At 30.7% G+C, this 8,934-nt stretch overlaps 1 pseudogene; it reads right to left on the bottom strand.

Moving 5' to 3' along the window:
• Positions 1 to 4,113: 4,113 nt before the first annotated feature.
• LOC9313169 lies at positions 4,114 to 6,545 on the bottom strand (annotated as a pseudogene).
• Positions 6,546 to 8,934: the final 2,389 nt, after the last annotated feature.

Here is an 8,934-nt window from a genome sequence, read left to right as displayed (position 1 = left end):
TTTTCTCATGTTTTGTGTTATCATTGTTACAGCCAAACTTATGTTCAACAAATAATTTCTACGCTTATCAAGAACTCTTTCATCAGACTCTCGAAAACTATCAACTTTGCTTCTCTTGTTTTGTTATCATGTTGATCAGGTTTTATAAAATTATTTTGTCATTCAGTGAGAAATTAATAATAAAATTATGTAACTTCTGTAGGGTGAAGGTTTTTTTTATAAAGTAACTAAACTATATTGTAGTTATCAAATAATTTTACTATTAATTTTAAAATAAAATATACATTATGGACCAACCATTATAAATAACTATTATATATCAGAATTTAATTGATCAGTTTTGAATCACTAATGATCTTGACTCATTTTCTATTCCGTATACCAATAATATTCACTCATTTTCTATTCTGTATACCAATAATATTCTTAATTCTTCTTCTTCATCTTCATTGGTCTCAAGATCGTCCTCCACGTTCAAATATGAAGTAAGTATTCAACATCAGCGGTATTTCCCTTGTTTGTACAAGTAAAACCACTAACGGACTAAGAAATTGAGGTTAACATATAAACAAAGGCATGCATGACTACAAACTAAACGAAAAAAATTTAGATAAAACCAATGCATGATCACCGTAGCATTGGTGAAGCGACCTCAGGGTAACAACAACAATAAGTGAGTGCCTGTATCAGATTCAAACATTCGCGTTCCCTTAATGCTATCTCCTCTCTTTCTTTTACCGGTATGTAAGAGTCTTCCATCTGTTCCTTCTCATTCCTCTATAGATACAATCATAACTTTTGTGTTCTCTATCACCTGCAAAAGAAAGATTTCAAGATACTAAAGGATGTAGAACATGTTCTTTTCATCCTCATCTCCAGCTACGTGCTCAAGTAACGTTGTTAACATTTCATATCATCACCATCTTCTTCTTTCTCTTTCGATTAGGGTTTTCGATGCCATTTTGACCTTTCCTATAACATACATGCTCTCCACTGCGACCAATGTCGTATCTCCTTCTATTGCAACAACGTATTGCTTCACTATTAATTCACCATGGCTGATTCCGGTTGATGATAACACAAAGACAGAGCAAAAATCATATCAGAAACAGGACTCTCAATTAAACCGGAAAATCCTAACAAATCAATACTTATATATATATATATATATATATATATAATGTTTGGGTTTAGTACTTGTTTTAAATTTTAATTTAAAAAAATATTGCTTACAAAACAAATATCTACAAACACTAAATCAAGCACACACACAAACAATCTAATCGTGTACTTACAATTGTTTTTTTTTTATAAGTTTGTAGATGGAGTGATGAAGAATATCGTGATCATAGGAAACATGAATCATATTGAACTAATTCACTTCTCCAAAAGCAGTTTGATCACACTCCACAGTATAAGAAAAAAAAAAAGAAACTTACAAAATAAACTCACGTTATGTAGAACTCATATTCCAAAATAATTCAAAACAAAGCTAAAAAGTGATCTAAATTAAATTACATACATGCGGCATGAGCAGTGTTAATAATACGAATCAACTCTTAGTTCTGGCAACATCTCTTACTAATAAAAGGTGTTCATTGAGGCCTCTCAATATATCCACATCAGCACAATCAAAAGCATTTTAGAGGAAGCCACGTAAGCGGAGATTTTGCAAGATGCCACATCACTCTTAAAAACCACTTACAATTATCCATGTCTCATTGACACATAGTATATAATAGGTCACTCAAGAGACTCCCCTCGCCCAAACTTCAGCTTTTGGAATTCCCCCTAAGCCACCCAATCAAAATTCATCGCACTTATTACTTCTCAAATGTTGATGAATTTGGCGTGGTCATCAACATCATTGGATCACTCTAGAGAAGTTCACTCTACGAAAGTGTAATTAATAGTAGATACAAATTCGTGGAAGAGACCAGCATCATCCTCCGAAATCATGAATCCGCCAACATTTACCTTGCTCAGTTCCTCGATTGCTCGCACGCAGCACCCTGGAAGCGAATTGCCGAAGCCGACTACCCAAGATAACCCTTAGATTAGAAAAACTGAAGCGTAAAAACCTCAGTTCACGCTTTAGAGGTATTTTTGCTCTACTAACATAAAGATCCATCCCTCTATGTATATTTTGTTTCTATACGTGTGATTAGATGATGTGTGTATGTGTAGGACAAAACTTCAACGCACTGTGATGAACAAAAATAAAATACTTTCACTTGGATTTGATAGTATTATATTTGGCTTTCATCGTAAGTTTTGGAATCAATTTCAATGAAAATTAAAATGTGTAATGAAATAATGTTCCTTTAAAAAACATTTAGCATGTGGTTTTCCTCAAAAAGTTTCAATGGTTTTTTTTATAAATAATAAGAATGACCCATTTACATACACTTTCATATTACTGAGATTTAACTTTTTTCTTACATGCTTGCAGTTTATTTCAATATGACCATATATCAAGTTTGTCAAGGCTTTAAAATTCATGAGGTCAAAATTTTGTCTTCCCTACTCCGCTCTTGTCGTTATGTCGAAGCGAATGTGTTGGATACGTTCAGTTCAAGCTTTGAGATAATTAGGTCAAATTTGTTCAAACAAACTAAAATAATTAGGTTGAAAGTAATTGAAAATTTGGCTGCTAAAATTCCGAAAGTGATTTTAAATTTAAGCCGCTGATAAAATGGGAAAGAAAAGTTTTAGCTTTTACATATAAAGTGAAAAATAAACTAATCAAAACATTTAAAGGGAATTTGAATATTGACTTCTTAACAAGATCAAAGTCAATGATGTAGTATCACACAAGAACCATCGTTCTTTACTTGCTAATCCATTGCTTGGTTATTTAAAAATAATGATATTTTTGTTATTTTTCTTCAAGATTTCATAACATTAGAAACCAAGTTATCAAATTACACATATTCAAATCCTTAACAACATAACTAAAGAAGATAAATTTGAAAAGCTTTTGGAATTTCTCCAAAATTAAAACTACTATTAGAAAAGGTACATTTCATACTATTATGAAGAGTTCATTTTCCTTTAAGATTATTAGAGACTATATAGATGAGAAAAAAAAACTATATAAGTAATAATAAGAAACAAAAAATAAATTTCAATTTGTAAATATAAATTAGAATGAATAGATTAATAGTATCATATAGGTTATATTTATTAAAATGCTAAATACAATATCATATGACTTTTTAATGTATAACTAAAATTGAATTTAAACTTAAGTTAATTAATCTAAAAATGTCAATTATTAACGCCCGGATTTTCCTCTAGTGATCACTAAATTTAATAAAACTGAAACAATTTAAAAGCAAAGAGAAAGTTATATGAACAATTTTAAAAAATATCTAATTAAATACTACTATAGAGAGCAAATCTTTAATTAATCATATAAGTGTCTATATGTATATAATAAACACATAATTTAAAAATAGTATGTGGGATGAAAATCACATGTCAATATATTTAAGAATAAAAGAACTTTGTGTCTTTTTTTTATTTTCATCCTTTTCTGAAACTACCCTTACAGATTTTAATTTTTTAATTTTAATTCAAAACAAAAATATATTTCAAATTATAAAATACATGGTGGAAAAATTATAATCATAATATAATTATTTAAATATTAGTACCTTGACGGATTATATCCTTGATTCATAAGACATTATCTTCAATATTTACGAATTTTAACTTTCTTAATTAAACAATTTCGAGATAAAAATATTCACATCATTATTTAAAAATTTTAAAGTCTTTATCAAATTTGTACAATTTTATCCTTATATTCTCGCAAAATAAAATCGAAGTCAAAATTTATAGAGATTTTGTTAAAGATTTTTTTGTAAACTTTGATCTTTTGTGTAAGAATCATAGATATCGTATCCAATAGATTTAATCTAAAAAATTTCATAAAGTATATAACAGATTAAAGTTTAATGAAATATCACTTATGAGATGAAATAATGACACATAGCATATTGTTGAAAGATTTTTTAAATCCAATTGATGTGTTCGTCAAATAACTCCGGCCCCAATAATTTCACTTCTTAGATATCCACAAACGTTTTAAATATTATATAAGCTAAATGACATATAACACAACATGTTTTATAATTCATAAATAAAAACATTCACATTTGTCATATGTACCTACGTCTCTAGTTATAAAATCCTTAATACAAATGATAAGATTGGTACAAAATTAAACGAAACAAATAAAACCACTAAAGCAAGTACCACCACCTCCACCTACAACATACCGTACCTTCAACCACCTCCACCACCACTGTATCCTCCACCACCTTGAAAACAATCTCTCGCCATATAACTTGGTTCACTACACCTAAAGCAAGTACCATCACCACCATATCCTCCTTAATAATTTCCACCATCACGTCCTCACCTCCACAGCCAAAACCACCACGTCCACCAGATGAACCGCCGTTATTTCACTGAACAGGAGCACCCTCGGGTCCAGAAACTTCAACAGTCTTCAGACGACTGGCGTTGTCAACCTCAACCTTGAACTCAACAGCTTCATCAACGGCAAGGCTACGAAATTTTTCAGAGCTAATGGACTGGTGAACGAAGAGATCGTCACCACTCACCACCGTCGTCTGGTGTGATGAAACCAAACCCCTTGTGTGTATTAAACAACTTCACCGATCCCTTGCGTCTCTATCCACCACTCATATTTTCATCACCGTCGCTCATTCGGATCAAAGTCTCCGACAACCAAAAATCACTGATCAGCTATTTTTCCTATCTCTCATAATAAAACATATAAATTAAAGTCAAAATAGGATAGCTATTTTTCCTATCTCTCATAATAAAACATATAAATTAAAGTCAAAATAGGTTAATGGCAATTAAATAAACAAAAGAATATAAAATTACATATTCATAGCATATTCAATCCTTTAGTCGCCTAAAACTGAAATTAAAAAATATATTTTGAATCTAAAATTAAAAAAATAACACAACAAACAATCTATCAAATATAAAAGAGGTTAGATGAAAGCCTAACTCCTATAAAGATGGGATTGAACTTTTTGATCCATGACGAAAACATGTACCATAAAATACACAAATTAACTCACACGTCAGTTGTAATCTTCTCTCCATCGATTCAAGTATTAATTTCCACACATCCAAATTATGATTGAACGTAAAAATCATATGTGGAAATTGCGGCATCTTTCAATTCACTAATCAAAACTGAAACAATCAAACCCTAAACTTTTCTCTCACGATTACAAGGATTCAAAGTGATAGAATTGCTTAGAAGCCCAGTATCTATTTAACAATTTCATCACGATAGACATACCTATGCAATCTCGACCGATATCGTTTTAGAGAACTCTGTTTTTCCCGAGCTTCAAAATAGACTCAATATGTTTTAGAAAGCAAATTAATGTTAGAGTTTCTAAAAAACAAAAGAAAGCATATAAATAATTCATAACAAAATACAAATAAAAATAGTAGATTAGAGATTACCTTCTCGTAGTCATCTAATAATAAAAAAAACTCATAAAATTAAGAAATATTAATATACAAAAATACATGTTTATATCAGATCGATTTAAACGTAGAGATGAGTTCTTCGAGAACCTTGACCAACATAGTTCCAATAATTTATCAAATCTTTCATATAATAACACGACATAATTATTTCTACGAATAACAAATATTCTATATAAAAAAAAGGTCTCAATCACACAAATAATCAAAGAAAATAATCAACAACCAATATACAAAATAAAAAGAAAAAACAAAAAAAATCTAAAACATAGTCGATTATAATATACCTTATCAATCTCATTGACCTCCAAAAACTTGTAAATCACTTCCGCATCAGCGCAATGCTCCGCCTTCAAAAACACAAAAACTATTAGTAACGTTGACAAAAAAAAATATTTCGTTATGTAGTGCATGGTAAAAAATTATTTTACATCAGATCCGATGAGAGACAACTATCAATAATTAAACCAACACAAATTATAAAATTGTAAGTAATTTACAAAGAGACATAAGAGAAGCGCTAACTAAAATTAAAGAGGACTCACGATTGATGTAAAAAGTTTGTTAATGAATTTAATGAAGAGGCATGTCTTCATCAACTCGTTCATTCAATCTCTTGATAGAAACTCCCATGAGCGGTTACCTAAAACATAATTCACACGATACAAATCAGCAAAACAATAACAATCTTAATAATTCATAGACCAAGATAATAACAATACAAATATAACCTCAAGAAAAAGTAAAAAATAATAACGCAAAATAAAAAAATCGATCCATAAAAGAACCAAAGCAACAAAAAAAAAAGCTATAATATCAAAACGATATGTTTAGGCTAACGAATCTGAGTTCTAATGGTGTGGCTGCGGCTCTATATTTATAGCTTAAAATCTAGGGCACACTGTCATAATTATCTCTAAAAATTTATTTTTTAAAATTGGAAAATTTCTTGATACAAATATTCGTAAGATATTTTAATATCTATCTTAACTTTTTATAAAAATTAAAAAACGAAATATTTCATATTTTAATATTAAAAACGAAATATTCTATATTTTAATATTAAAAAACGAAATATTCTATATTTTAATAAAATTCACACGATTTTATTGTTTTACCCTCACCAAAAAATAGAAAACTGGATTTGATAGTGTATTCATTAAGGGTGATTAAGACTAATCATCTCAAAACACGATTAGACTTATATACCCCTAACAATTAAGAACAAAAAATTTCGAAATCGAGGGTGTTTAGGACATTAGTATAGAGATCAACACACGATTAGACTTATATACCCCTAATTACGAAGAAGAATAAATTTCGAGAAGAACAATTCATTAAGGGTGTTTAGGACAAATCATTCCAACTTTTAACCACAGGCCTCCAATGCCCTAACTTTGAATATGGTGCGTTTCTACTTCTCAATTAATTATTGTAGAGATTGATTTATTTATTTCTTTCAAATTTTCAGTTTTTTTTCTCAACATACATTCTATCAATTTTGAATTTGAATGGTGGCATAACGACACCACGTTATTGGGAACAAGTTAAATCTTTCTTTTCATCTATATTTCTTTTATTAGAATTAAAACACTTAAAACGTAGATGTTTATGGTCCAAAGAAAAGCTTCTCTCTCTTCTCTCTCTAAAATCTTTGAGAGATGAGAGAAGTGTTTCCTTTTGCCGACCAGATTTCTTTTGTCTTCTGGTTTTGTTGTCCCAATTTAGTCGGGCTTTATGTCCAGCATCTCCGGCTTCTGCAGTCGTGATGGTTGGCCTTTTGTCTGGCAACGCACGGCTTCTATAAGCGGCGTTGACCAGCTTCGCCGTTTTCTCTCGCCGTCCGGTGTATCCGGATCGCCGTTTGGCGATTATCAATCTGCTCTAAAGAGGCTCTTGTGTGGAGAATGGGTGGCTATGAGTTCGGCATCGTCCGGCTTTCATTAGCGGCGGTGGCCGGTTTAGTTCTATAGTATCTTGCCGCTAGTCTCTATCACGGTGGTCAATGATGTGCACAAGCCCAAGTGATGCTTCTTCGAATTTCGAAATCAATTTTGAATCCCAAGTTCTCAAGTGTCTTCAATTCCTTCAGCTAAAGCTTCTCCTCCCTAGGCCTTCAACCGATTGATCCTAATTTCTCATCGTTGAGATGGGCGATGATGCGGTTAGGCGGCTCCTTCAGTTTCCTCCGACTAGAATTCACGATCAGATCCGGGTCAAGATCTGAAAAGGTCTACTTCTGCTTTATCGGAGCTTCGTCGAGTGAATCTCGATGTTACCGATGTCAGCATGGTTTCGATGGTTCCAAAGCTTCTTCAACGAAGCCCCATCAAGCTGGAGTTTGTAAGTAGATGGTTTAATTTCATAAGTGTTTTAAACATTAATTATGCGAGGACGAGTAGTTCCGAATATTCCGGTGGTTGTGGCGTTTTCCATCATCATCAACAAAATTCAGTTCTCGGAGAAGAAGTAATTGGGTTGTGATATGCTTCCCAGTGGAAGTAATTAAGGGTTCATTTTTAAAGTTTCGTTTGCTGAGTTTCTATCAATTGTGGTTTTGTGCTTTAAATTGGCTGTTTGCTTCTGTAATTTTAGTTTATGCTTTGGATCCGGGGAATTTGTTTTTCCGCTTGCTAAAACTCCGGAGATTTCAAAGTTTTCTCCGATATGTATCTCAGTTTCTTTCGTTTGAAGGTTTTAAATAAACAGTGACAAAAAAAAAAAAAAAAAAAACGTAGATGTTTTAAAAAAAAAATAAATATGAAATTATCACTCAAAATGTATAAATGCAAAAACATGTGTTCAAAAATCCAAAATGATAGAAATGATAACAGGCAACAATAATATATACTAGTTTCTTTTTTTTGGTGAGGATAATATATACTAGTTTCTTAGACTGTCTAACTCAATACTAAAATATAATATATACTAGTTTCTAACAGCTTTTTTGAAAAATAATATATATTCTCCGTGTTTTAATTTATATGTAGTTTAAGGATTTTGCACACTAATTAAGAAAATTTTTACCCCTTATTAATATATTATACAATTTTTTTTTCATCGGTAAATATATTAAAATATTAGGATAAAATTGGAAATCTTAGCAAACATATACATTGAAAATACAAAACAACCCTTATCTTGAACTATTCTTAATATGAAACAGTCGAAGTATTAGTTTCTTATACTTCATAACTCAATACTAAAAAATAACTAACTCGTTAGTAAAAATAAGAAACGCGCCAAAATAACTTAACAGTGGAAATAAATAAGGGGTCAAAATAATTTATTAACAAAATAAACAGAGCGCCAAAAATTTGAATTGAACAAAATGGATTAACCTTAAATTCATAAATATTCAAAATAAAAAACGAGCCAAAAGTTTGA

Source organism: Arabidopsis lyrata, assembly GCF_000004255.2.
Source record: "Arabidopsis lyrata subsp. lyrata unplaced genomic scaffold ARALYscaffold_5, whole genome shotgun sequence".
NCBI classification, from domain to species: domain Eukaryota; kingdom Viridiplantae; phylum Streptophyta; class Magnoliopsida; order Brassicales; family Brassicaceae; genus Arabidopsis; species Arabidopsis lyrata.
The sequence above is the reverse complement of the archived record's forward strand: the minus strand, read 5'-3'. Positions and strand labels throughout refer to the sequence as shown.